At 37.0% G+C, this 25,881-nt stretch overlaps 1 protein-coding gene and 1 long non-coding RNA gene across 4 annotated transcripts in view; one reads left to right on the top strand and one right to left on the bottom strand.

Moving 5' to 3' along the window:
* Window positions 1-21,293, bottom strand: part of LOC148003942 (uncharacterized) — a 37,704-nt gene extending 16,411 nt beyond the window's left edge. Inside the window, exons 1-3 of one of the 2 annotated variants that reach the window (XR_015627058.1) lie at window positions 21,144-21,283; window positions 18,360-18,519; window positions 16,528-16,612 (exon numbers count right to left, since the gene is read on the bottom strand). This is a non-coding gene — a long non-coding RNA (uncharacterized LOC148003942). Of the gene's footprint in view, window positions 1-16,527; window positions 16,613-18,359; window positions 18,520-21,143 lie in introns of those variants that run through there. The other variant, XR_015627057.1, reaches the window with a different exon arrangement.
* The window catches only part of Cntn5 (contactin 5), a 1,240,814-nt gene that overhangs the window by 124,412 nt on the left and 1,090,521 nt on the right, over window positions 1-25,881 (top strand).

The raw sequence follows: 25,881 nt of genomic DNA, 5'->3' as shown, positions 1-25,881 counted from the left end.
TTTTGGCGAGTATATTGTGGTTTATCTATTTTCTTAATTTAAATTCAACTAGTAATGGCGTACTATAGATATTATGAACAATGCAAAAAAGATTAGAAGCCAGTTTGAATTTCTGTTTCCTTCTTCTTAAACTATGATACTACAAAGTCATTTAAAGTGATTCACTGAATACAATACATCTTGCACTGCATTGATTTTAAAGAGACATTGATGTTTTTTAAAACTTTTATGAAATTATCCACATACATCATCTACTTCCATTTCAATAATCTAAAGTAATATTGGCTATAAAGTATATACAATCAAAACACATGTCAATGACCTGACAAGGTCTGGTCAGGGAGTCTTTCATTGTAAATACATTTTCCATTACATGATCTCTTTATCCTTGTTTATCCTTCATGTAGTTATTATTGAAAGGGTCTTTATTGTATGAATCTACAATAGTTTTCCAGATGGCTCTCTGATGAGCATGTGGGTTGATTCTAGGCTTTTATTATTGTTAATGATGCTAGATTATGAGTAATTATTAATATCCATAACTTCATATTTTAAAAGTAGTGTGTGTGTGTGTGTGTGTGTGTGTGTGCGTGTGTGTGTGTGTGTTTGCACTATACGCTCAGTAATGAGGTGGTTGATTCAGAGATGAGCAGGATTTGCTCTTACAGGGATAGTCAGGTTCCCCTGTGGTTCTAGTCTCTCTCTCAATGCCCAGACAGCTTTTTTCGTCAGTCGTGCAAGTACATCATCTTGTGAGCTTTTGTGTTAGGCCACACAGTAGCAGGAAATGAGTAAGTATGTTTACAGTCTTCAAAATCCTGTAAGTCTGAGCTTGAAAAGCTTGCACGTTTATACACATTCCTCAGAAGCATGGCACTTCGTATTGTCTTAGATCTACTTATACTGGTGACAGAGTATTATTTTTGAAAGTGTTATGAATATTAATGATTACAAAAGCATAACTATCATCCTGATATTAAAAATTTATCATGATGCTGTTGTTTATTTTATCTGTTATATACAAAATGTACACATTTTTCTTATAAAAAGAGTGGGTTTGAAAAATGTATACTCTATGAAATGGCTTTGTTGTTTTCATTGGTGTATGTATCTTACCCACTGATTTTGATGATAACTCAACGTCTTCTATAGCAGTGGTTAGCATTAGTGAACTGTTCTTCTTATGTCTGATAATGAATACCTTGACCTTTATTTTTTATAGCTAATTAAATTTTAAAAAAATAATTTAACGAGTATCTTACCAGACTTCCTTAACCCTGAGCACTGTACACTGAACTTTTTCCTCTTTATTTCTGTGTCGGCATTTTTTTTTCAGCCCATGTAAGTGAACTGTGGTGGTAGTGACATTAAGTGTTTCATTTATTCCAGTTAACCAAATGTATTCTGATTTAAGTGTTTCTAAGTTGTGGATTTTCTTTCTAGTTTAGTCTAAGCAGCCCCCTGCCATGTATATTACCATTCTCTGGGTGCATTCATTGTATGTCACAGGCTGAGGCCCTCTCCCATGTGGTAAGGAGTGTTGCAATGAGCCTGAGCCATATATACACCTTTGACGTGTTGTCCTATTTACTTTTGAAATGCACCTAGTGATGGAATGTTGGTAGCTGTAATTGTTTTTTGGAATGTTAGGAAAGAAGAGCATCTCTACACAGCAGCTGTAAGGATTTACATTCTTTTTTTTTTCCGGAGCTGGGGACCGAACCCAGGACCTTGAACTTGCTAGGCAAGTGCTCTACCACTGAGCTAAATCCCCAACCCCAGGATTTACATTCTTACCAGCAGAAAATAAAATGGCTCTCTTCCCGACATCCTTACCAGCAATTGACATTTATTATGTGGTTGATAATAGCCTTTGCAACCAGTGTAAGGTCCTAATGTAGTTTAATTTTTCTTTGAATTTCTCTTGTGATTACAGATGTTCTAGTTTTATTCATGAATCTTATTTTGAGAAATGCCTATTTATAATGTTTACCCAGTTTTAAATTTTAGGTTACTTTCCCAGTGAGTTGAATTCCCTGTGACTTTTGGACATTCTCTCCTTATGAGAAAATGTGTGACTTCACAATTCTCTCCGATCCGGCTCAGTGTCTCTTTCCTTCTGTCATCATTTTCTGTTTGTCATGCAGAATCCGTGTTGTTTGGTGACATCCCTGGTTTCTCATATTTACCTGTATTTGTGAGATCATAACTAAATATTCACCACTAAGGTCTAAAACCAGTGTCAAAAAAGTTTATATATGTATATATTTTTTCTAATATTTTAAAATTTTCAGTACATTTTGTTTTCTTCGATGTGCCATGTTGGACTTCGTGCTTTGGTTATTTGCTTTGTTTTCTTTTGGTTTGGTTTGGTGTTTTGTTTGTTGGTTGATTGGTGTATCTGTGATTGTGGATATTGAAAAGATTCAATGTTCATTGGGAAGGGACTGTCTTTTGTTAATTCTTGTTACTTTTGTCAGCTGTGTGTTGGCAGTGCATGTGAGGGTCTGGTGAAAGACTAGCCTCTGATTTACAGGTAGGTGTGTGTGTGTGTGTGTGTGTGTGTGTCTGCATTCATGTGATTATTGTTCTTTTCTATCACTATTAATTTTGTTAAATTTTGGCAGTTAGTTCAATGCAGACAGTATTGTTTCATTTACTCCAAATAATTTTATTTCAAGTTTCCATATTGTTTATTTCATAGTTTTTACATTCTTCAGACCAATACTATTGGAAGTTTCCTAGGCATTAACCTAAGTGTGGAGCTCATGTGACGTTCTGAGCACACCGCACCAGTGCAGCACTGCACTCATGACCTGTGTGACCTTGAATTCACTTGTGCAGGCTTCTCTCTTCTCACCTGTGTAGTAGAGGTCAGCACGCAGGTCAAAAATGAATTCTGAAGTGTTTTATTGTTTGCTCTTTTGGAACATATAATATATGAATAAATATAAATAAATAAATAAGCTTGTTTTTTCTTAAAAACCTTTTGCAAACATTTTTATCGTTGTTATATAGCAACAGTAAAGATTGCAATAATTTTATATTCTATTATTTTTTTTGAAATTTTCCATTAGTTATGACAAGTGTTGATTCAGTATTCACGAGTTTCAATATCAAAGGTCTTATCAATCACAATTTATTTTCTTCCTTCTAATTGGAAACTAGCTGTTTTGTTGTGTTGCTAGTTTGTTCTGGCCTATGCATCCAGTGCTGTGTACCACTGTCATAGTGATCACACTCATCCTTGTCCTGGTCTTGGTCTTAGGAGAAAACTGCTCTCTCTCTAATGAGTAGCTGTGATAGCAGTGCTATTTGACTCTGAGGTACTGAGAAGCAGTTCTTCTAGGGCAATCTGTAGGGAATTTTCCTCATGATGAACATTCATTTATTCTGACGGCTTCTCTGCATTCCCTGAGATGAATTTGTGTCCTTCCTGATCTCACAGCATCACATCATAGTCATGGTTTTAACTATGTTCTGTATCATTTACTTATGAAATATTACCCTGGAAGATGCTGTTCATTTGACTTGATGACTGTTTTCTCATCTCTTTTCATCAAGACTATTCATATACAGCATTATTTTTTTTTGTATTTTCTTTGTCTGATGTCAGGATCAAGGTAAATTTGACATTTAAAAATGGGTTTCTACAATTTTTGGAAGAGTTAAGAAAATGGATAACTTATAAGCAAACAGTGGGCTTAGAGTTCATTTTAGAGCAATTAATTCTAACAAAGAATGCATAACATTCTACTTAAAAGCAACCGAGCAAATTTTTAATTGTAAATGGAACAATTTCTAGGTCAGAGCATTATAGTCTGGCCACAAGAGAAGCCAACCAATTGAAGAAAAATGAAACATTAAGTACTTTTTTCCACAGGAGCTTGAAATAGTAACCAAGTATAAAGTTTTGGAGGCTTCACAGAAACAAACATCAAAAAACATCTTCCTGAAACACCAGTGATTCAAAGACGTAAACAACAAAGATTATTACTGCAGTGGCAAAGGACTTTAAAATTATGAATTCTGAAAATTAGGATTAGGTATTAAAATTTTAAAATGAATATCTTCTATGCTGGCTTATGTGCTGATGAATATATACATTACATATGCTATATAATTATTGTACTGGATTAGTGGTAAGCTAAACTGATTTGTGAAGTTGAATGGGACTCCTATATACATCTAACATATGACCCTACTATATATTTTTTTAAGAAAGAACATTCCATATTTGGTATAAATCCTGAAAGCAGAATGACAAATTATTGTTTATTGTTATATTTGTAATTCTGGGTACTTAAGACTAATATTAAATGAATATGCCATAAACAGATGTCTGCAGGCTTAAATGGAAATGCTAGCCCCATTTAAAATGACCATCTCCATATGCTGCAAGCATTTATTTATTTTATTTACTTATTAATTTATGACACTTTTATATTACATATAACTATGTAACAGGTGTAATACTTGAACAAAATAAATTAATAATCTGGCCATGAGGACTCAAAAACCTGTTAGGTACATATGTCTTTCTTTCTTAAATGTGTTTAATTTCTGTCACTGTATAATTGGTTCCCATAATTATGGGGTGTGTAGACAGGTTGTAATATATTTTTTCAGTCCATGGGCAGCAAAGGTGAACTCTGAAATGATTAGTTTACAAAATGTTTGCTATGGATTTCCTGAAAATTATGATTTCTCTCTGAAGAATTATATTTTTCATTAGTAAGACTAGAGTCAGTGTTGGCAGCCTATCTCCAATATTACCATAAAATTGGGCATGAAAATTAAATTTTTACCATGTAGCAAAGAGGGAAAATGTGCACTGGTAATCAAAGGCAAAATGAGTGAACTAGATAGACAGTGATCAAAGCAGTTAATAAGCATGAAGCTGGATGTAGTGCACGCCTTTAGTCTCACCATGTGGCAGTCTGAGACAAGGGGATGTGTGGCTCTGGAGTGGGAGAGGCAGAATGAGGTCCTGTTCCAAAGCAAGAGGAACCAAAGGAAATGAAAGCGAGGAATCATAGTAGCATGGGATTGTAGCGTGTATGATCTTTAGTTGTATACAGGGCGGATTGTGCAGTGGCATTAGTAAGGGACACAGTCCTTGCCAACCAGAAACTATGCCTAATCTTCTCGGTAGCGAATTAAGAGGTGATGACCTATATCTAAAAAGCAGAAAAATGCTGAAGATAGCTTAAGAAACTTCTCTACCATCTCCTAAACATTGATAAAAAGCCATCGATGAAAATTGGGATCGACCTTTTCCTGAACACTGGTGTGAGAAACCAAAAACTCACTCATAGTGTAAAACACAAACATCAAATATGATGCAGGTTCCCATGCAAACCCGTCACCATTCAAAGGCAAAAAACTAAAATACTACTGCAAAAAACTTTACACGGGGATCATTTGACATCTAAGAAAATGAATTATTGACTAAGGGCATTGCCAAGGGTAAATTCATCATTAGAACACTGCATATATGCTTGGAGAAAATGTCAAAACATGGATATTCTTATGTAGGTGTAGAAGAAATCTTTTCAGGGAGAAGTGCTTACAAGGGGATAACTTTTGAAATGTAAATAAAGAAAATATCCAAGAAAAGAAAAGAAAAAATGAATAAAAATTCATATGTAGAATCAGAAAGAGTGAACTACTCACTTTTCAAAAATATGCACATTAATTTTTACATTTTATTTTGTAAGTTGAGGTAAGATAGGACATGTGAAGATCAAAAAACAACTTCCAAAAGTAGGTTTTCTCCATCTACAGTTTGAATACTAGAACGGGACTTTCTCAGACCTGCTGTCAGCATGAATAATGACAGTGTTATATATAGTATAAAGATTAGGCCTTTCTCCGGAATGTATCCCAGCTAGCTCATCTAACTTTACCTGACTATCTAGACTACAACATGAAACATGAAAAGGTATATAGCTAGCTCTATACCTTTCCGCTCTTCTGTGGTCCATATCTGTTTCTCCATTTCTGCTCCAGAAGATTCTGCTTTATTTCCCTGTGTCATCCTCCCAGGAAGTTCCACATCCTAATTCCTGCCCAGATACTGGCCATCTGCTTTTGACTACAACCACTCAGCAGTGAGACAATCTCTAATACAATTCTAGATTGTTTTTGAGCATACAGGGATGTCTGGCCTTTAAGTATCTGAGCAGGCACAGGGCTGGTGATGGGCCATGGAAATTATAATACCAATATCCTTCTAGCATCTGTCCCTTTGCCAGTGCAGAATAAACAATTGAAAATACAGAACACAGCTTCATTCAATGTAAGCAAGCTTAATTCTAACCTTTTTTTGTTATATCTAAATAGAAGTGATGAAACCAAGACAATAACATGAGAGGCCATTTAAAGTAACAATTCCAAGAGATAAGAACAGGTGAGTTTTTGGTCACAAAGTCATTAGACTACAAAGCTTTAAGAATGATCTCTAAAACCACAAAAGTAAAAAAATGAATTATATGTGGAAGTTTCAAAAGATGTATATGTACCACTATAAACCGGAAATGATTATATAGTATAATACTGACAATAAAACCCTAAATAGAAAACAACTCAAAGAATTCACAGCCCAGTAAGAGGGCATTTTGCCAGGATAGAAAAACAGTTTTATAAATGGCTAATAAGTACATATGTGTCTGCCAAATATATTGAAGTATACTAAATAGCTTTTTAAGACAAATATTTTTTTATGTCATATGTAGAAGTGCTTACCCACATGCCTGTATGTATACCATATGTGCAGTGTCCATGATGACCACTGGAGGGCATATCTGCTATAACTGGAGTTATAGGGATTTATGAACTAACATGTGGATGCTGGGACCAGCCCAGGGCCTTATTAACTGTTGAGTTATCTCTATAGACAACAGCTTCTAGCAGGGAATCATATCTTCCATATTCACAGTTATTACTATATTTTATCTGTAATGTGTATGTTTTAAAATTATTTTACATAGAATTTTCTAAACTAAGTTAGGTTAAATGAATCTTGGTCCAATGTAATGTCTGAATAATTCATGTGCTTATTACTGATGGTCGCTGTGGGCCTATTTAATCTCAGTATAAAGACTAACAAAAACGGAAAAACCCAGAAACTAAGAGTCTTATATGCATGTTCCTTTTCTATAGGATGGGTTCTCAGAGATGTGTTTCACAGGCTATACATCCAAATATATGAATATTCACAATTTTACCAACACTTGGATGACTGCTAAATTGTTAAACTCCACACAAGGGAGACATTTTGTTTTATTTCTAAGAAATTAAACCTGAGCAATTATATCTCATTATTAACTGTATTTCTGACTTTTACCATTAACATTTCTTCTTGACAAATTGTCTGCTGATACTCTCATTTTTCATATGGGTTTATAGTCGTACATTAATCAATTCACATTGTGTCAATCTAAATTGTATTTAAAATCTGAGATATGTAGAGTTTATATAAATTTATGAACAAATTAGAATTTAAAAGTGCTTACAATATATTATGCCTCCATGGAAGGCTCTTTGCCTTCATGATTTTTGATGAAATTCTACCTTGTTTGTATTGACACAGAAACCATAAACAGCTGGTGATACAGTTTATATTGCAATTTAGTAGATATTAATTTGGAGGACTAGGTATGTTGCTCAGCTGACAGAATACATTCCAAGCATGCATAGGTCCTGGGTTCATGTCCCAGCATTACAACTCAACAAGCTGGTGCATTCCTAGCATTTGAAAACTCAAGGCGGCTATGTGAGGAATTCAAATTCTCCCTCAAGAGACCGAAGTTAGCATGGTGTAGGGACTCCATTTCAGTAGTAGAAAAAAGAAGAGGAAAATAGATTTTTGTGTGGATATGGTGAGTGGGCTCTGGGAGTCCGATTAGCTAGTGCCCACATTAACACAGTATTTAAAGACAGGCAAATTTAATATATTTTCAAAACTGAAAATGTATTCATCATGACAGAAGGTCATTTTAATAAATTTCAAGAAATGAGTGCTACCATGATCCACAACATTTTCTTTGGCCACATTATTAAATAATTAAGAATAAAACTCTAGAGGGTTGGGGATTTAGCTCAGTGGTAGAGCGCTTGCCTAGGAAGCACAAGGCCCTGGGTTCAGTCCCCAGCTCCAAAAAAAAAAAAAAAAAGAAAAAAAAAAAAAAGAATAAAACTCTATCTAAACACATATAAGAGAAAATAAAATTTAAATAGCTATTAGGATATATAACCCAAATATTTTACATACAAATTGTATGTCAAATTCTTAGGTAACCATTGGGATACATTTTCTCCCACCTATCATGTACTTGTGTAAAACTTGATAAATAGGCGGATCCCGGCCCGCAGCAGCTCTCTGCTCCCAAACCCCATGGGAGAAAGCCCTCACCGCCTGGACAGGAGGGCACTCCTGAGGGTGCAGAGCAGAAGAGACCACCAACACTGCCCACCCCTGCCCACATCCCTGGCCCAAGAGGAAACTGTATAAGGCCTCTGGGCTCCCGTGGGGGAGGGCCCAGGAGCAGCAAGACCGCTGCGTCTGAGACACCACCAGAACCTGAAGGAACAGACCGGATAAACAGTTCTCGGCACCCAAATCCCGTGGGAGGGAGAGCTAAACCTTCAGAGAGGCAGACACGCCTGGGAAACCAGAAGAGACTGCACTCTGCCCACATCTCTGACGCCAGAGAAAAACACCAAACACCATCTGGAACCCTGGTGCACGGAAGCTCCCGGAAAGGGCAGCGCCAATCTTCCTGGTTGCTGCCGCAGCAGAGAGCTCGGAGAGCTCTTAAGCAACACCTCACGAGCAAACTTGAGCCTTGGGACCACAGGTAAGACCAAATTTTCTGCTGCAAGTGACCTGCCTGGTGTACTCCAGACACAGGCCCACAGGAACAGCTGAAGACCTGTAGAGAGGAAAAACTACACGACCGAAAGCAGAACACTCTCTCCCTATAACTGGCTGAAAGAAAACAGGAAAACAGGTCTACAGCACTTCTGACACACAGGCTTATACGACAGTCTAGCCACTGTCAGAAATAGCAGAACAAAGTAGCCCTAGAGATAATCTGATGGCGAGAGGCAAGCGCAGGAACCCAATCAACAGGAACCAAGACTACATGGCATAATCACAGCCCAATTCTCCCACCAAAGCAAACACAGAATATCCAAACACACCAGAAAAGCAAGACCTAGATTTAAAATCATATTTGATCATGATGCTGGAGGACTTCAAGAAAGACGTGAAGAACTCCCTTAGAGAAATACAGGAAAACATTAATAAATAAGTAGAAGCCTACAGAGAGGAATTGCAAAAATCCCTGAAAGAATTCCAGGAAAACATAAATAAACAAGTAGAAGCCCATAGAGAAGAGTCACAAAAATCCCTGAAAGAATTCCAGGAAAACACAATCAAACAGTTGAAGGAATTAAAAATGGAAATAGAAGCAATCAAGAAAGAACACATGGAAACAACCCTGGATATAGAAAACCAAAAGAAGAGACAAGGAGCTGTAGATACAAGCTTCACCAACAGAATACAAGAGATGGAAGAGAGAATCTCAGGAGCAGAAGATTCCATAGAAATCATTGACTCAACTGTCAAAGATAATGTAAAGCAGAAAAAGCTACTGGTCCAAAACATACAGGAAATCCAGGACTCAATGAGAAGATCAAACCTAAGGATAATAGGTATAGAAGAGAGTGAAGACTCCCAGCTCAAAGGACCAGTAAATATCTTCAACAAAATCATAGAAGAAAACTTCCCTAACCTAAAAAAAGAGATACCCATAGGCATACAAGAAGCATACAAAACTCCAAATAGATTGGACCAGAAAAGAAACACCTCCCGTCACATAATAGTCAAAACACCAAACGCACAAAATAAAGAAAGAATATTAAAAGCAGTAAGGGAAAGAGGTCAAGTAACATATAAAGGCAGACCTATCAGAGTCACTCCAGACTTTTCACCAGAAACTATGAAGGCCAGAAGATCCTGGACTGATGTCATACAGACCCTAAGAGAACACAAATGCCAGCCCAGGTTACTGTATCCTGCAAAACTCTCAATTAACATAGATGGAGAAACCAAGATATTCCATGACAAAACCAAATTTACACAATATCTTTCTACAAATCCAGCACTACAAAGGATAAGAAATGGTAAAGCCCAAATTAGGGAGGCAAGCTATACCCTAGAAGAAGCAAGAAACTAATCGTCTTGGCAACAAAACAAAGAGAAGAAAAGCACACAAACATAACCTCATATCCAAATATGAATATAAAAGGAAGCAATAATCACTATTCCTTAATATCTCTCAACATCAATGGCCTCAACTCCCCAATGAAAAGACATAGATTAACAAACTGGATATGCAACGAGGACCCTGCATCCTGCTGCCTACAGGAAACACACCTCAGAGACAAAGACAGACACTACCTCAGAGTGAAAGGCTGGAAAACAACTTTCCAAGCAAATGGTCAGAAGAAGCAAGCTGGAGTAGCCATTCTAATATCAAATAAAATCAATTTTCAATTAAAAGTCATCGAAAAAGATAAGGAAGGACACTTCATATTCATCAAAGGAAAAAATCCACCAAGATGAACTCTCAATCTTAAATATCTATGCCCCAAATACAAGGGCACCTACATACATAAAAGAAACCTTACTAAAGCTCAAAACACACATTGCACCTCACACAATAATAGTGGGATATTTCAAAACCCCACTTTCATCAATGGACAGATCATGGAAACAGAAATTAAACAGAGACGTAGACAGACTAAGAGAAGTCATGAGCCAAATGGACTTAACGGATATTTATAGAACATTCTATCCTAAAGCAAAAGGATATACCTTCTTCTCAGCTCCTCATGGTACTTTCTCCAAAACTGACCATATAGTTGGTCAAAAAACGGGCCTCAACAGGTACAGAAAGATAGAAATAATCCCATGCGTGCTATCAGACCACCACGGCCTAAAACTGGTCTTCAATAACAATAAGGGAAGAATGCCCACATATACGTGGAAATTGAACAATGCTCTACTCAATGATAACCTGGTCAAGGAAGAAATAAAGAAAGAAATTAAAAACTTTTTAGAATTTAATGAAAATGAAGGTACAACATACCCAAACTTATGGGACACAATGAAAGCTGTGCTAAGAGGAAAACTCATAGCGCTGAGTGCCTGCAGAAAGAAACAGGAAAGAGCATATGTCAGCAGCATGACAGCACACCTAAAAGCTCTAGAACAAAAAGAAGCAAATACACCCAGGAGGAGTAGAAGGCAGGAAATAATCAAACTCAGAGCTGAAATCAACCCAGTAGAAACAAAAAGGACCATAGAAAGAATCAACAGAATCAAAAGTTGGTTCTTTGAGAAAATCAACAAGATAGATAAATCCTTAGCCAGACTAACAAGAGGACACAGAGAATGTGTCCAAATTAACAAAATCAGAAATGAAAAGGGAGACATAACTACAGATTCAGAGGAAATTCAAAAAATCATCAGATCTTACTATAAAAGCCTATATTCAATAAAACTTGAAAATCTGCAGGAAATGGACAACTTCCTAGACAGATACCAGGTACCGAAGTTAAATCCGGAACAGATAAACCAGTTAAACAACCCCATAACTCCTAAGGAAATAGAAGCCGTCATTAAAGGTCTCCCAACCAAAAAGAGCCCAGGTCCAGACGGGTTTAGTGCAGAATTCTATCAGACCTTCATAGAAGACCTCATACCAATACTATCCAAACTGTTCCACAAAATTGAAACAGATGGAGCACTACCGAATTCCTTCTATGAAGCCACAATTACTCTTATACCTAAACCACACAAAGACCCAACAAAGAAAGAGAACTTCAGACCAATTTCCCTTATGAATACCGACGCAAAAATACTCAATAAAATTCTGGCAAACCGAATCCAAGAGCACATTAAAACAATCATCAACCATGATCAAGTAGGCTTCATCCCAGGCATGCAGGGATGGTTTAATATACGGAAAACCGTCAATGTGATCCCTGGGTTCGGTCCCCAGCTCCGAAAAAAAGAACCAAAAAAAAAAAAAAAAACAGAGACTGAAGTAACACCCATTCAGAGCCTGCCCCACATGTGGCCCATACATATACAGCCACCCAATTAGACAAGATGCATGAAGCAAAGAAGTGCAGACCGACAGGAGCCGGATGTAGATCGCTCCTGAGAGACACAGCCAGAATACAGCAAATACAGAGGCGAATGCCAGCAGCAAACCACTGAACTGAGAATAGGACCCCCGTTGAAGGAATCAGAGAAAGAACTAGAAGAGCTTGAAGGGGCTCGAGACCCCATATGTACAACAATGCCAAGCAACCAGAGCTTCCAGGGACTAAGCCACCACCTAAAGACTATACATGGACTGACCCTGGACTCTGACCTCATAAGTAGCAATGAATATCCTATAAGAGCACCAGTGGAAGGGGAAGCCCTGGGTCCTGCTAAGACTGAACCCCCAGTGAACTAGACTGGGGGGGGAGGGCGGCAATGGGGGGAGGATGGGTAGGGGAAAACTTATATAGAAGGGGAGGGGGGAGGGAGATGTTTGCCCGGAAACCGGGAAAGGGAATAACACTCGAAATGTATATAAGAAACACTCAAGTTAATAAAAAAAAAACTTGATAAATAAAATCCAACTTGTCATAATTTAACTTACTTATATTTTATAACTGTATTTCATAACTCTTCCTGAGAGACATTAAAATGTGACATTTTCTAATGTTTTTTGGGAAGCATGTTTCACAGGTAAAGAATATACATGCTCATAAAAACAAACATGTAGATGAAAATACATACTTATATATATGCATGCAATTATATAAACATATACATAGATACATACAAATAGATATATAGATATATACAGATACATGTGTGATACAGACACACATATATTTATGTATGTATACGTATATGTATATAGGCATATATACACACATGTATATACACATGGACACGTTTGCACACATACTCAGACATAAATACAGACTTACAGATCCAGACAGGCATATAAAAATCATTCATTAGAAGTAATATTTTGACTATATCACTGCGAATACCAACTCCAAATCCCTCTGTTTCCTACACACCCACTTGTTTTTCTGTCATAGTTACATTTGAGCTTGTCGCTCTCACTGTGTGGAATGAAAAGGATCATGACCTGAGTTCCTGAGTCTACCTCTTCCTTCCTGGATAGAGCAGAGACAAATATCTCCCATTTCATCAATGCTTTTCCCACTTGTGAGTAGAGTTATCTATGAACTCTCTGTGTGAGAGATTAAACAGCCAGCCTGGCTAAAACCTGCACTGCATCTTCCCAGTCAGCTCTCTAAGGTCCGGGCAAAATCATTCTGAAGTTAAAATCCATTTGAGTGTATCTAATGATCACACCCATGCCTCCCTGTTTCTCTTCATGACCATGAAAGCAGAGTCAGAAGAGCGCATTTTTCCCAGAATCCTACAGTTCCTGTGCATTCATTTGTACCCTGCCTACCTTGCACTAATGCAATTATTTAATTTCAGCTTCAAAATTCCCCTGACTGAAAGGAAACTGGAAGCATCCACTCTATCTTTGTCTGATGGTGGATACAAAATTGTAAGAAAAATGCAGTCACATGACATACATTTACAGAGAGGGTCCCTGACCTTATCAGCTTTAGTACTTGGGTAATTTTGACTTCTATGATGAGTTTGACCTTTTCAGTAGAGTAAAAAAAAGAGATTGTGGAGTGGGTTAGAGAGTGTTTTCAGTATTATAAACCATAGAGCCATTTAAGGCAAGCTCTGTGGGGCAAACGTTTTAAATACCAGAGTTACAGTTGCTCTGCTCCTACTTGATAGTGCCTTGTTGCTGTAGAAACAATGACTGATATCTAAAAGGGAAAAAGAAGCTCAACCTAAGTTTTGGAAATATAAACTTTGTTCCAATATGTCTAGTGTTTTAGCAGGTTCATTGCTTTGTGTGTTAAATAACAATAGAGGTTTTCAAAAGGGGGAAGCAATGATAGATACACTCACTGTATTATTTTTCAATTAATTCCACATAAAGGATGTCAGTATTTTCTTTTTGAGAAAATAAGCTGTGTTGGTAGTCTTGTTCTGCTGGAACTGTCTCTGACAGGCATGAAAAAGTAAGAGAAATGTGACTAAGCCAGGCAGTGGATTGCTGAGGCAGGAGGATTTCCAATTCCAAGTCATTCTGTAGGACACCATAAAATAATATTTGTAAATGATTCAAAGGGAGGCTGGTGTCTCACTGAGTGCAGTTTAATTTATACTGTGTTATATTCTGAATATTTTTAGTAAATATTCCTAAAAATATAAATTAATGTAAGAGGGGATGAGGCTAAGACAATGGTGACATTTTAATAATAATGACATTGGTGAGGATTCTAAGGACAGGCAAGATGTAGCCAGGACACCACAGGGCTACATTTTCTGACATATTTTTTTTATGAAAGTCTAGATCTAAAATATCAGTTTGGAGCCTGAGCAGAAAATATAACAGCACAATTTTCTTCAGGAAGTTCCACGTAGTGTCCCTGGGTAGTAAGTGGAGGAAAAGACATCCTATTCATAGGTCCAATGTATGGGGATTAGAAATGTGTTATGTAATGGTTTGCAGCAGGTAAGAAGATGTGAGAAGGGCTGAAAAAGTGGTTGAGCAGGTAAAGACATTCACTTCCAAGCCGGACTGCCTGAGTGCAGTCCCTGTGACCTACTCAAATAAAGGAATCCCACAATTGTTCTCTGACTTCCACACATACCCTAGCACAAGCTCAACCCCTTTATCCATGATGAATGTATGTATGTATATATGTATGTATGTATGTATGCATGTATGTATGTATGTTAATATATTGATATATATTAATAAATGCAGAAAAAGGAACTGGGTGTATAAATAATTTTAGAATTTTACTAAAAGTGAAATTATGAAAGGAAAAATATGTGAAACAGAACATTGCTAGACAATGCTGTGGGACCTCTAGATTTGTTGCTAGTGGGTTATAGAGCATGTGCAGTACCTCAGCAACAGGTGATCTTCCTGTGTCCTCATGTCTGTGTAAGCTATGTATGAATTACTAATAAGATGACACTATTCGGGCTGGGCTTGTACCCAGCGTAGTGATCAGCTTCACTCCGTGTGTTCTTGGTCTTTTAGATGTTTAAGGCCCAGTGTTCTGCTTAATCATCCCCAGACACACAGGAAGCACACCATATCTCTATAGTCCCAGGTTCCAGCTCACGAAGCATCCTAGCTCACATTTTTCATTCAACAAACTGCTTCCTAATATATGCTTCATACCCTGAGGTAGGCTAAAGACTTACACAGAAAATGGTAGGAACATAGGGAGGAGGTGAGCTATAAGTTGATTCATCTTCAATTTTAGTGAAAGACCTTTAGTTTTTAGTCTAACCTAAAAAACATAGTGGATAATTTAAACTAAGTAAGGACAACATGACCATAAGTGTCATCTAAATCAATGTCATGTGCTACCATCATCATCCTACACGTCTTGTGTGAGTAAAAGTGTACTCTGAAGATAGACCCATTCTCTTTAAATGGGCCAGCTATCCATGACCACTGGTTCTGTCATAATAGATCTGTTTGCGGAAGCATATTGCCATAAAAGCTCTGAATTTGAGAGCTGTAAGTACTCTCCCGATTTAGGGAAATTTCTCAGGTACATTTTTCTGTGTAACGGTCTTCATGAACCATACTTTGTTAGATCAACAGACATAAAGTACAACTCAGACTCATTCAAGTTTAATGGAAGGTTTTCTCTGTGTCAGCCTTCACAGACATTTTTGTTATATTTACCTTTCGTAGGGAAAAAAGTGAGAGTTGAAAGTCCATCATTTGTTGGCCTTCTAGTTGTTAAAGTTTGGGTTGCTCAGTGCTGTAAAATCAAGCCTGTAGAAACATTATGTTTACTAAGCAAGATTCTACCAGTGAGCTAGGCTCAGGCCATTCCTAATCTTTTAATGAATGCTGTGGCTGTGTGTACCATGATGACAAGTAGTTCCAGATTCCTTATGTGCTGAGCACTTTCTGCCAAAGAGTGTCTCTCCCAGGATAGAGCAGAGTCTGTGAGGGATCCTGCTCAGCCAACAGTAGCCAACCTGAACATCCACATCAACATTAGCTCTTTGCAGGGATGACCAGGAAAAGAATTGGCTTGCACAGATAGCTCTACTGTTCATTGTACATGGTGCTCTCATGGGTACAGGAAGGACTAAGCCCCTGAGCATTGACTGATCCCTAGAATCTTCCTTCCTCATTTATTCCAAAATAAATTTGTCCAATGAAAATGTATCTTAGTATGACAGAGAGGGCATGCATCCCAGCTCTAAAAATGAGTGACTATCTTAAATTATATACTCAAACATGCAAAGGGTATTGAAGGTTGCAGTTGAAGCTTAGGTTGTCAATCAACCACCTATCATTAGTATTAAGGTGCATATGATGGAATCAATTTTATTTCTAAAAACGAGAGGGGAAAACTGAAGCATAGCTGGCCAGAAGAAGATGTAGACCTGGAAGAAAGGCACAGAGAATTTATCAGACAGGACAGGAACATGAAATATGGCATACATGGACAGTGGAAAGACGAAAAACAAGGAAATAAAGTCAGTGAGCCGCATGAACAACCACCTCAATTTCATTCCAGGAGACTCCACCGGGAGACTCCTCCAGCAAGAAAAGTAAATAGTACATTTCTTTAAGCTGCCAGGTTTCTTTGTTAGAGCAGTAATGGGAAATTAACTTCATATAAAAACATCCTTTATATGCTAAATGCCAAATTAACGGATGTGAGTTCATTAATTCACATTACATTCAAAGTTATCATCTTTGTCATATTTACATGGGTTTGAAGGGGGCACTTTTTATTATTTAACCACATTCCATTTGCTTAGCCGTATCACTAAAATGGACTTACCAATTCCTCAAAGCTTGTGCTAGAAAGCAGGGTTTTTCAAGTCATCTATTAACAATCCAATGCAATTAGCCTTTATTCATGCCTGGCAGTTCATAGAAAATGTGCATTGAAATGACTTTGAAATCAATTCATTTTAACAATGGAGATGTAAAAGTCCTTTAAAAACATAGGTCACAGAAAATTGGCAAATGGCTCAGAGTGCTGATAATGGCATGATAAGATTTCATATACAGGAGAATGAGCATTTGTTTTGGATCGTATCACCAGAAGTGAGGAAAAAAGTACTAAAACTGTAAGTGACATCATCTGCATGTTAGTTAACATTAACTGACATTCTTCACAACGTAACAAATTAGCAAAGTAGTCTGATTTTCATTAGTTAAATTTTAGAGCTAAGTATCTTGTGATCTTACATCTATTTCTGAGACACTATACGTAGAAGAAAATGTAAAACCAAAGTTAAAAATAATAAGTACTGGGCTGGAGAGATGGCTCAGCCATTAAAGGCTAGGCTCACAACCAAAAATATAAAAATAATAAGTACATTGTATCTTACTAACTGTAAACTCAGTAGTGCACGTTTAAATCATAATGACATTAGCAACATTCATTCTTGCTTGATATTTAGATATCTAGCTTTTCTTTAAGTGTCTGTTTGAAAATAATCATGAAGATTAAGTTGCACATTCTGATTTAGGTCAGCTCTAGAAAGATAAAGATAGAGGGGCAGTAAGAAAAGATACAGAGACATAAAGGGAAAATGGATGAAAATAAGGAAGATTAGAATCAGTATTTACTGAATAATAGCTGTGCCAGAGAAATGCCAGTAATTCATTTAATTCCCTTGATGTTCATTGTAACATTAGGCCCTACATCATCTTTGCTCTTGTATAATTATGGTGTGGACTGTGGGACTGTTACAGACACATGTCAGCGAGACCTCCTCTTGTGTCTTTGGCCCTATCCTATTTGGGGTTCTCAATATCATTTTACATAACGTCTTTTCACATTCTGTCAATGTTCAAAGTATATTTATCATCTTCTTTCAAAATATGAATTGAGATTCTGTTCAGGGAAGAAAAAGTAAATAGTATTCACTTATGAGGATGTATTTCTTAAATGTCAAGTATGAACTTTTTCTTAGTGTGCTCCCTTTTTCTCACATAGGAAAGTATAAAAAAACCTATTCCCAGGGACACACATAAGAATCTTTTTGGAAACATATCAATCTCATAACAATGTATAACCTACAGTCCTGGTGTCCCCATCAAGGTTCTTAATGCATGAGAGGAAGAGGGGAGGGGAAGAGGAGAGGAGAGGAAGGCACAACTGTTGAAAATTACCATTGTCTGGAAACCCTTCTGGTTGTCATGCACTGGAAAGGACACACTATAAGAACAGAGAGACAAGAAGTGACTTGTCACATCAAAGATGAGAACTCCCAAGCAATACTTCAAAGCTGAATATGAGTTGTATTTCTGGAAGAAGAGAAAGTGCCAAACCCTGAAAGGAAAAGGAAAATACAGGTATTGTAAAAAGAAAATTCTGAGTGGCTTTAATCTTGCAATATATTGTCTTTGGAAAAATATTTTCCAGCTTCATTATGGAATAATTTATAATAAAGGTAGCATAATTTGTGGTATAAAATAGAGTTTTCAAATTCTTAGAATATCTTGTAATCACCACATCAATGCTCCTGGTGGCCTGTGTCTCAAAAACATTTTGCCGTAATTTTGGAAATTTGCAGTAATCAATGCAGTGTTAACGTTGGTAATCACATTGCATGCACTTTATTTTGATGTATGTTTTTATATCTGTGAAGTTCATAGATAAGTATAATGGATTCTGATCATTTGACCCTATTGTGCAGGTGTGGGTCAACCAGTTGGATTGGCAACACAGTAGAGACTATACCATTGAAGAAAAGGGATTTCCTATCTACAGTAGCCATCACTTCCAGTAGCTCTTCAGGAAGAAGTGTAGTCTCTTTCACCTATCTCCAATCCATACTATGCATTTAGATGTCTAGAGATTTGTACATGCATGTACACAGTGGGAGTTTTTGTCCCCTTGTCCTTCATTTGAGGAAATTTGAGATTGATTCTTCAAGGTAGGTGAGAAAACTGAGCAAGACACAGACAAGTATATCAGACCCAGTCCTAGCAGCTAAGGGAAGCAGTAACCTGTTCAGTATTTTTAGGACAAACAGCTTCCCCTGGAGAAAGGAGATGAACAAATGAAGCTTCTGCACACATATGACTTCTGTAAAACAAAAGAATATACAGCGCACAGAAGTTGCTCTTTCTTGGGGAATTTTGACACTCTTTAGTAATTAGAAAAACTGGATTATCTCAGACATGATTCTCTATTTCAGTTTGTTTGGTAATTGGCTTGTCAGATATTCATTCTAAATTAATTCTAGAACTGCAGAAATGTCAGCCTGTAGTTAGATATTCTGAGTTTAAATTATGTTTGATTTTCAGATAAACAGGCCTTTATTTAAAAATAAGTGTGATTTCTAAAACATGGAATGAATGAGGCTGGTGGTGGTTGATGAACCCATCTTTTAGTGACTGTGAATCCACCCGCGTCTGGGATCAATATTTTGCAGATAGTCATCAGTCAGCTGAGAAAGTACAAGTGTCCAGTACAATGAGCTAGAAAATGCATCAGATCAAAGCTGCCAGCAAAGCTAGGCAATACTCAGAAGCAAAGCAGTCTGTGAAAGCCTCTTCCTGGGCTCTGTCTGCAACTACCGTCAGCTCTGCTCAGACCCTGCAGGCCATTGGCTCTTCTTCAGGTTATTGAGCAGCATGCTGGAGGCTGGAGAGAACTGTTTTCTTACGGCCTTAGTGAGAGGTCCAGAAACCAAGGAATATACAATTTAATTCCCCAGGAGGCATACTGGACCCATCAGAAGAAGCCACTGACAATGGACCTTTGAGTTAATGATGGCCCTGACTTAGAGATGACACTATAGAGCTGTGTCAGCTCCTGGGACACCTAGCTGGAAGAGGTAGCAAGGCCAGAACAGAGATGCTTTCTGAAATTCTTCAAGGACTCACCAATTAGATTATAACTAACATAGCAAACAAACAAAATTGTACTGATGTCACTGTTTCATCCCTATTAATCATATTAGAGGTTACCTAATCCTTCTAGAAATTTCCCCTACCCTGAATAAAAAGGGCCCAAAGAGTCCTTCAGTCTGTGGCTATTTTGATGAATTGATCCCTGCATGCTGGTAATTTCTGAAGAACAGACTCTGCCTTTGCACACTATTTGAGTCTGGGGTCTTCCTTCAGTGATTCTTGGACCCTAACCCTCAGCTTTTAACACTCTTTCATTTTACAATCCATCGAGCCTCTGTGCAGAAAGGATGCTAGAACAACCAGTAGTTGTCTGAACAAATGGCAAACGAGAAAATGAAAGCATCTCCTTTCCTGTAATTCTGAAGGTTCCTTGGAGAGGAGGTTAATTGTCCAGCAAGTAGGTTTGGTGTATTTCAAAGCCATCTTCAGAACACAAAACTTGTGACAGGGATCTGCAGGAGAGGAGTGATTTCAAGCACTAACAGTTGTCTCAGTGGTGAGGCCAGGGGACAGCTTGCTTGGCTTCTGAGCAACATTTCTGTCACCTGCATGGCATGTTCTGACTCTGTACTGTGGAATATTTAGATACCTCTTACTCTGAGGTTTGAATATCAGCTTACTTTGAATCACTGCATTTTCTTAAGTGATTGAGTGGACACTGCCTTCTCCCAAGTTCACAGAACTTTCTGACAGGCAGTGCACTACAACTTCTAAAACTAAAAGTAACCATTAGAAGAGAATGATGTGGGCTGGGGCACTGAAGGACAGCTTAGTGGGTAAAGATGCTTGTTGCCAAACCATATGACCTGGATTCAAGAACAGAAGCACACATGGAGGAATGATACTTCTCCAGGTTTTCCTCTGGCCTCTACTCATATGCCCTAATGAAAACACACACACACACACACACACACACACACACACACACACACACACACACACACGCACGCACGCACGCACGCACGCACGCACAAACGCACAAATAGAAGAAATGGAAGGGGAGTTTCTGTGAATTAATGTCATAAATTTCAGTACTTGTCTCTCGATGGGAAGCACATGCCTCTGTGACGACATGGAGCATTTCATACATTTCTGTGCTGTTGAGTGCAGTCAGTTCGTGCTCAGGGTATCTCATCTGGGTGTAGTCAGTGATTGAAGTCAGGCTCCTGAAGCCTAAATAGTGCTGTGCACCAATGTGGCAGGAGCAGATGCCTAGGAACTGACATTGACTAGTCATAATGATGTTACCAGGACAGTTGAACCTGTCAGACCTAACAGACAGCAAGGTTCCAATGGAACCTTGAAAGATGAGTTGTTTAAAGAACCCAAGAAGAGCTAACAAACTTCCTTCTGATGGCCTCAGAAGCCATAGTGTTAACATCCATATGTGCTTCATAAGACAGAACGAGAACAAGGAGGAAGGAGAGAGACTAATGAGGACTTGCCTATACTCACTTGTGATAAGAACAAAATGGGAGACCTGTTTTTGAATTTCATATTGTTGAGTTGCAATTATCCAAACTTGGGGTAGTTAGGTGAGCTTCCGTTGTACAGTTTTCAAAACAATTTTCATGAAAGGTGTGTCCACTCTGTTAGTTTTAATGTTTTAAAATCATATAGTCAGATATGCGTACTGTCTTTTTGAATATATTGAATATATATGTATTACCCATTTGTATATTCATAATTTATATAGCAAAAGATAACTGCTGCCTTCAAATATATCCACAGTTAAGCACTCACCATTAACAGGCGCTGCATAGCTATTCTGTTATTTACCTAAAATATCTTTATCACTACTTTTTAGTTTCCTTATTGATAATTTAAAATATTAGAATGAAGCACTTTTGTTTCATCTGTTATCTTAGAAACCAGGTTTTTTATTTTTATTTTTTAATCAATGTTAGGAATCAATTACAAGGCCTTTAGAATGATAGAAAAGTCACTGACATCTGAGCTGCCCCTCAGCTCTTTAATTACAAAATTCTCTATCATCATCTCAGATTCTCTAAAGATATCCAAGATGGTTTATTACTGATAGACCACTGGTCACAAAAAAATTAAAAAAACATGGTTTTTCTCCCTCTCTGTTTATTTGATATTTTTCAAGTTGTACTTTTCATAGTTCCTTTAATTTTTGTTTATTAAATAAGAAATGCTCTAGCTTATTATATGTAGAAATTGTGTTGCTTTTATTTTTAAAATAACTTTTATAATCTAATATATCTTTTAGATTGCTAAATGTATTAATTTTATTCAGATTTGGTGGTACTATGTCCATGTTTGTATGTAGTTTAGAATAGTTTGATTGAGTTCATGTTTTCCTCATCGCATTTCTATTAGCTGTAAAGTGTGTTTATTTGCAGATTATCTTAATATTCCCCCTAATATCTGTTTTTCTCCTCTATTGAGTGTTATTGTGTGTCCATTAATACTAATGTACTTCTTGAAGGATTCCTCTGATATTGTATTGGAAATTTATTTCTAAAATATATCTCTGTGTGTGGGAATATAAGCTGGAACAGAACTTCGTGTAAGTATGTGGGATCTATAGCTTCTAAGTTACATTATTGTATAATGTATAGAAAATGTATATTAAGACGAAGCCTAAATTTAACCCAATATGTTCAAAATTGAAATATTTCTTCACATATAGCACTCTGTTTTCCCAGGTAGTTTGTTCAAACAAAAATACATAAAAATAAAGCTATGAGTTTTATAGTTTTGTTTTTAATGAATTTAAACACTGACCACCACTCTTCCGTGAATTTTATTTCTTTATACCTTAATTTTTCTTGTACTCTGTACACTTCTGTTTACATGAAATGTCTTTATTCTTTGAAAGTACTCCTTAACCAATTGTGACTGTGGCTCTAGAAGTCACTTGTAGTAGCCTTCTAAGAACTCATTCCCATCTCCCCTGCTCCCCTGATTTGCATATCCATATGACTAAGGGATGCCTTTCATAAATTAACTTAAATCAAATTGAGCATAAACTTGGAATAGCTACTTAAACGATTTATTTGCTAAATATAAGTTTAGCTTTTCTATATAACTCAGCAAAATAATAGAACTCTATACATGAACTATTATTTCCAAAACTTCAATGTTTGACAGAGTATCAAAGTGCAAGTAAGTGAATTCCAGCCTGATAACTGATTTTTGTTATAGAAATGAATTAGTTGGCACTAATGAAAATCATCATTGAGAGCTCCCTCCATCTGCATGTACACCTGAAGGCCAGAAGAGGGCATCAGATCCCATTATAGTTGGTTGTGAGGGCTAAGAATTGAACTCAGGACCTCTGGAAGACCAGCCTTAACTGCTGAGCCATCTCTCCAGCCCCACATTTTGATTCTTCATTTGTAAAGTCATTTATTATAATAGGTACAATTACTTGAAAAAGTTTAATGACGAAAACTGCTATGCTTCAACATATGCAGATAGTTTGTAAATTTGAATCAAAGAAAACCTATGTCATCAAATGTTTATTGTATTCCACAGTTTAAAATTTATGTGTATGGCTATTAACTAATCTTACAAAGAACAACATAAAAGGGATACACAAAGACTTTATTACTAATCTAACTAACATGAATTGACTAAGTTAGACACAAACACAAGTTAGCAGGGCGTTTGAGGAAAATTCACCATGCTTAGGACGTCAGTGATTATAACAGCAGGCTTCAGAGTATTAGAGCAATTAAAACCACTACAATAACCTGAGAGCAGGGCGTCACTCCTCAGAAGAGGAAATAGTCCACACGCACATCAGCAGTAATGATTGTGTTGTACTGCTAACACTCTAGTACCTGTGGCTCCTGGCCTTCAGGACTTCCTACAACTGAAATGTACTGAGCTTTACATCTCCTCAGGCACACGCTCAATAGAAAGCCAAGAGACCTGAAAATTGCAGAGTATATGTAAGATCTCTTAATTAGTTTTCCTTTGGTTAAATTACACCATTAGATGAGTTTTGCCACCAATATATTTATACTTACGCTAGCAACAGTACTTTAAATATTTTAAAAACAGAATTATGCTTTCAACAACAGAGAAACACATATTTTTAACAAAAGAATAAAGAATTTACATAGCAGTCAATATTCCCTGAAATTGAAAAAAAATCTACATCCCAATGCAGTCTGTGATACCACTGAGTAAACCTATGAATTTGTGACACATATAAAAACAATAAAATACATAGAAAGATTGATATCTTCCAGGAAGTAACGCCAAGGCCTTGAGTCAATGCATTAGGTTTGGTTTGATTTATTTCTCATGCATTTTTGTTAATAATAATCTCCTTCCCTAAATCATCTAAGAATGTTAATTAAATCTTTGCTTAATTTCACAGTTGTGTTTAATTAGCTCAATCACATTTTTAAAAGCAACAAGCTATAAAAAGAACAGCCTATTGACGGAATGTTTAATGGCAAATTGTTAGCTGGCAGATTTGATCCCTGCATGATCACTGGGTGGGAAGAAGAGAAATGAAATGTATCAGAAGGAAGGCATACATAAGCGAGCTTTGCAACCTGAATGCTGGGGAAGCAGTGCAAAAGTTCCTTTTGTATGTGGGAGGGAGCTGATACAGATGCATTTAGAGGTGTATGTGTTATCCGCTGACGCTTTCCAATACAGGCAGACAATATATTGCAGAATATATTGTTATATTGTTATTTGAAATATTCTTTGCTTATAAAAACCTTACACTTTAACAATACAAAGTATGTGCACAGTGAGTGTGGACATTTTCCTACTTAAGAGAAGTTAATTATTACCCTAAAGACATACCCTATCCAAGAAGTTGTGATGGTTATCAAGCAATTATAGCCATGTACATGGTCATTAGCAAACTTACAATCCATTTGCAAATAATATTTCGATTAAAGTGTGCCCCCAGAATGAGAGAGAAAGCTGTTTTCAATATATCATTTGTGAATATGCACTGAATCACAAATATATCTATTTTTAATGGATAACAGATCTGTGTCTTCTTGATTTTGACTAATCCAGGAAACACTCAATTTACAAGTTGACAGTTGCAACATCATGCAGAAAATGCAGTCCAACCCCACGAACAATTTAAAGGCATCAATCAAAAAAAAATTCAGTTGAACAATAAATTTTGAAACAATGATTATGAAAAAGACGGGGTAACCCTTTCCTTAAAATGAGGTTGATTGAAAGAAACTTTGGCAAAAAAAAACAAAAACAAAAACAAAAAACACCTTTCCATGAATTAAGGTGGAATCTATGTTTATACTGTACCAGTCATATTTTTGCAGGAATTTTCTTTCTTGGTACAACTATGCTTGACCTAAGGTCCTAAGGAGCTAGATACTCAATTGTCACCCAAGGTCAAATGAGACTCTGGCTCTGAGCTCAGTTAGACAATGTCTCACAGCGGTAATGTAAGAAGCTAAGACTGGCACGAGTGTAAGCAGAGTAGAGATTTGTTAAGCTTTACAGAAAAGTAAAAACCAAAAACAAATGGTGGATTATGGAGAGGGACAGAAACTGATGAGGGCAATGAGGTTCCCAAGAGACGATAAATCTGCCCCTTTCCCTGGGGTTTGTATAAGGTCAAGGTAGAAACTGAACAAAAGCTGACCTTCTCTCTACGGAGACTAATTAATTCTATAAGGTACATTGGAGAGTCAGTGGAGGCCCACAAGCCCCTTGTATGCCCAGGCCATGAGTAGGACATGCCCTGTTTATGTCCTGCTTACTTAGTGAGCGACTGAAATTCCACTTTGTTCACACTCTG

The sequence above is a fragment of the Rattus norvegicus genome, chromosome 8, assembly GCF_021556685.1.
Source record: "Rattus norvegicus strain SHRSP/BbbUtx chromosome 8, alternate assembly SHRSP_T2T, whole genome shotgun sequence".
Classification (NCBI taxonomy): domain Eukaryota; kingdom Metazoa; phylum Chordata; class Mammalia; order Rodentia; family Muridae; genus Rattus; species Rattus norvegicus.
The sequence above is the reverse complement of the archived record's forward strand: the minus strand, read 5'-3'. Positions and strand labels throughout refer to the sequence as shown.